Consider the following 4821-nt stretch of genomic DNA (forward strand, 5'->3'; position numbering starts at 1 on the left):
AATTGATCACAAAAATCCTGTTGATTTCAGCTCGAAATTAGCTCTGATTTCCTCCCTTGTGCATCTCCACTGTCTGATCCAGGCCCTTGCTGCGTTCTCCTGAAGCACCGCAGTGGTCTCCTCCTTCCACGCTTCCTTCCTCCACGCTTCGCCTGATTACTATCCCTACACCCAGTTCATCCTCCACGGTGCTTTTACAACCTAGAACCACAGAGATCATTCTAAAATATAAATTTGACTACATCACTCTCCACTAAAAGATTTTAAAAGCTCTCTATTGCCTAAAATAGGACCAAATCCAGATTATTCCTCAGAATGGTATTCAGAATGGTGTACAAGGCCCTTCCCAGTCCGCCTTCAACCTTCTTTGCAGTCTTCTATGCCCCACTAGGTTTGTTGTTTGTTTTTGTTTTGGGGGGAATGGAATTAAGTGTATTTATTTTCTTATTTAATGGAGGTACTGGGAATTGAACCCAGGACCTCATGCATCCTAAGCACGTGCTCTACCACTGAGCTATACCCTCCCCATTTTCATATTGGTTTTTATTGTAGGCGATTGAATATAGTTCTCTGTGCTATACAGTAGGTCCTCGTTGTTTATCTATTTTTTAATTGAATTTTTAAAATTGAAGTGTAGTTGATTTACAATGTTAGTTTCAGGTGTACAGCAGAGCAATTCAGTTATACATATACATATTTATACATATATTTTCAGATTCCATGATAGCTTATTACAAGAAATTGAATATAGTTCCCTGTGCTGTACCGTAGGTCCTTGTTATTTATCTGTTTTATATATAATAGTTTGTATCTGCTAATCCCAAGCTCCCAATTTATCCCCTCTCCTTCCCCCCAGCTTTGGTAACCATAAATTTATTTTCTATGTCTGTGAGTCTGTTTCTGTTTTGTAAATAAGTTCACTTGTGCCATTTTTTTTAGATTCCACATATAAGTGATATATGATATTTCTCTTTCTCTGACTTACTTCACTTAATATTATAATCTCCAGGTCCACCCATGTTGCTACAAATGGCATTATTTCACTCTCTTTTTTATGACTGAGTAGTATTCCACTGAATATACCACAAGTTCTTTATCTAATCATTTGTCGATTGACATTTAGGTTGCTTCCGTGTCTTGGCTATTTTGTAAATAGTGCTGCTATCAACGCTGGGGTGCATGTATCATTTTGAATTAGTGTTTTCTCCAGATATATGCCTAGGAGTGATAGTAACTCTATTTTTAGTTTTTTTTAAGGAACCCCCATACTTTTTTCCATAGTGGCTGCAACAATCCTGCTTTGTTTTTAAATCAATTTTTAATTTTGAGGTAATTGTAGATAAATGTGCAGTTGTAAAAAATAATACAGAGACCCTATGCACCTTTAATGCAGCTTCCTCCAATGGTAACATCTTACAAAACTTTGGTACACTAATGTGACCAGGATATCAACATGGATACAATTCACCAATCTTACTCAGAGTTCTAATTTTTCTGGTTCTCATTATGTGTTTGGCTTAATGCATTTTCATCACTTGTAGTTTGTGGATCCACCATCATAGTCAAGATAGAGCACAAGGACCCCTTCCTGGCATAGCCTTCGTACCACACCCCCTCTCTTCTCCCTCCCCTTGCCTCTACCTAACCCTTAGCATCACTAATCTCTTCTCCCTATTTCTAATTAATCTTTTTTTTTTTTTTTTGTGCGGGGGGAGGTAATCATTTATCTATTTATTTAATGGAGGTACTGGGGCTTGAACCCAGGACCTCATGCATGCTAGGCATGTGCTCTACCACTGAGCTGTACCCTCCCCAGTCCCTATTTCTATAATTTTGAAATTTCAAGAGTGTTAACTAAATAGAATATGTAGTATAATTTAAGATGCTTTCAAATTTAGCATAATTCCCTGGAGATTTCAGTCAAGTTATTGCATGTACCAGATTTGTTCCCTTTTGTTGCTGGGTAGTATTCCGTCCTGTGCCTTTTTATGGCATCCTCCTCAGTTTTCTTCACCTAAGGGCCACTCATCTTTTAATATCAGATTCAAATCCTACTCCCCTATCCCCAGCATTTTTTATGTTTTATTGCAATTATCTGTTGTACACTCAGTTCACACTGTCTTCCGTGGTACCTTCCTCTCTCCACACCCAACCCTCCCCAGTCTCACTGTGGCTTAGAGCAGCCACGTTACTGCAGGGTGACCACATCCTCTGGCCATAGTTGATTGAACAAGATGTGGGCACTTGTCTACCCTAGCAGGGCCAAGGAGTCCCTTCCTCAGGGAATCTAGAGTTGGACTGAGATTCCCATCCTGTCCTTTCACAACTGTTTTGTTTTTCGTTTTTGTTGTTTGTTTTTTGGTTTGTTTTTGTTTTTAGCAGAGTAGCTTAAAAATTCAGAGCTACAGGCAGCAACCATTTAACTTCCTGTGGTCTGGGAGGTAGAGCCAGCCTGGAGTGAAAGGGAAGTTTTGACTCCGAGGCAGAGCAGCAGGATGAGAGATGGTAAGAGATGCGTCTCTGTGTCACACGGTGTTCTAGCCCCGGGACTGGGAGCCCTGAAGCCTGGGGCCTCTGAGACATTCCTATATCCTTGTGACCACCGCCCTTCAGCCACCCGTGTTCCTGTCCCTTCTGAGCTCAAATGAGATCGCTGGTATGATTCAACTAGATTGTAGTGTCTTTCAGGACAGAAACTGGTTTCTTTTTATATGCCCGTGCTTTTGCTTTAAAGTCCTTGGCATTTGGACCCACGTCTCTTCCCTGGTTTGTAGAGACCCTCAGGATGCGTTCCCCATTTTTATCTGCCATTTCTGTCCCTTGGCCTCTTCCAAAGCACACTCTTCTAAGACAATGCTAACTTGGGCTTTGACCGCACCTCAGTTGACACCCAGGTCTCATAGCCCTTATGTCTTCAGTTTGCAAGATGACTTATCTGTATATCCTTAAATTGCTTTTGTGGGTGCTTGTCTCTTTTCCCCAATGGAGTAGGAGACCCCTGAAACCTGAGACTCTCCCCGAGCAGTTTGAGGGCTCACTGAGGGCAGAGAGAATGTCTTCATTAACCTTGTAGATCCCTCGAGAGAAGAACGTGTCTTCTATTTTTTTAAATGCTGACCTGATAACTAGCTCTGCACCTGGTGGGTGCTGGGTAAATGTTGACTGACTGGGTAAACAATAGACTTGGTCCTCTGGAGTGTCATAATCTTTCTTTCCACAGGGAGAAAGTAATAATATTAGGCAGAGCAGGCTGGATCCCTTAATATGATTACCTGGGATTTGTGGGCTGGTGACTATTTCCCCCGACTTTATTGGGTACATTCATCTCCACAGAATAGATATTCCCAGAGGCTACTAATGCTGCCGGCCAAATGGTGGGCTCCTATTAATTGGCCCGACCCTGATAATTACAATGGAAGCGCTGCCTCCAACCCAAGATACTGTGGAGGCAGGGGTTGTACTAAGTGTGTTCTAACCAAGGTCAACAGTGTTAACTGGCTCTGTAGCTGTATTTAAGACATCTTATCAAAAAAAAAAAAAAAAAAAAAAGACATCTTATCATGAGCCAATGTATATATGACCTTAGCAAGTTATTTTTAAAAATGTTTTGAAAACATGACAACTTGAGCTGTAATTTACATAGCATAAAATCCATTCATTTTGAGTGTATAATTCAGTGGTTTTTAGTATATTCACAGAGCTGTGCAGTCATCTCCACAATAAATTTTAGAACTTTTTTTAGCCCCCAAAAGAAACTCCATACCCATTAATAGTCACCTTCTGTTTCCCTCAACACCTAGCCCTACGAAAACACTAATCTATTTTATTTTAACATAATATTTGCCTATTCTGGACATTTCATATAAATGGAATCATACAATATGCAGTCTTTTGTGACTGGCTTTTTTCACTTAGCGTATTTTCAAGGTTCATCCGTGCTGTAACATATATCAGTACTTCATTTCTTTTGCCAAATAATACCCCATAGTGTACACATATATACATGTATCCTATTGTATGTGTATATATATACTGTATTTTATTTACCCATTCATCAATTGATGACCATTTGGGTTGTTTCAACTTTTAGCAAGTTATTTCTCCATGTTTCAACTTAGTTATCTATAAAAATGGGAGTTAATAACTGTCTATTTCAAAGGGTTACTGAAAGTACACACGGAGTATATGAAATAATATGAAATAAACGGTAAAGCGGCGCTTCACCACATGCATGTAGATATTATTTTAATATTTATATGAGATCAATTAAGGAGAACACTGGAGCCAGTGTAACGTGTTATAGTTAACTCAGGGGACTTAGGTGAGTACCTCTTCGGGTTTGATCCCTACGTTGAGTCCATTTGCCTTTTTTTCCTAGGTAATGGACTGCATCTTTTAGCCCGGCCTATCATCTCATTAACAGTTGTTGCTAGGAGACCAGGTTAGAGTATGCTTAGCTCAGTGCAATCCACTGTAGAAAAATCACTCGAATCATAGGAGAATGATTAAACATCAAGGCAGTTTCATTTCATCCCATTTTTTAACAAGATGAGGGAAAAGGGCTGAAGCTACAGGTGTTCTTAGGGGCCTAGGTTTACTATCTTGCCAGCTCTCCCTTCTCTGATTTTAGGTTAGTGTTCACCTTCACCACTCGTTCACACTCACGTGTGCCAGGGTGACTGTTTTCCTACTGCTTAGCAAGTAAGTGTGCAAAGGTAATGCAAAGACACTTTACTATTAGGAGAGAGAAAATGAATCAGGAAGGAAAAGTTGCCATAGCAAGTACAAAGATTCTAAAATTCAATTTAGATACAAATACCA

General features: G+C 39.8%; 1 non-coding gene across 1 annotated transcript; it reads right to left on the reverse strand.

Moving 5' to 3' along the window:
* Positions 1-452: 452 nt before the first annotated feature.
* On the reverse strand, positions 453-524 carry TRNAP-AGG. The gene has a single exon. It is a non-coding gene; the product is annotated as a tRNA-Pro (tRNA).
* Between the last annotated feature and the right edge of the window lie 4297 nt (positions 525-4821).

The sequence above is a fragment of the Camelus ferus genome, chromosome 16 (genome assembly GCF_009834535.1).
Source record: "Camelus ferus isolate YT-003-E chromosome 16, BCGSAC_Cfer_1.0, whole genome shotgun sequence".
Taxonomy (NCBI): Eukaryota; Metazoa; Chordata; class Mammalia; order Artiodactyla; family Camelidae; genus Camelus; species Camelus ferus.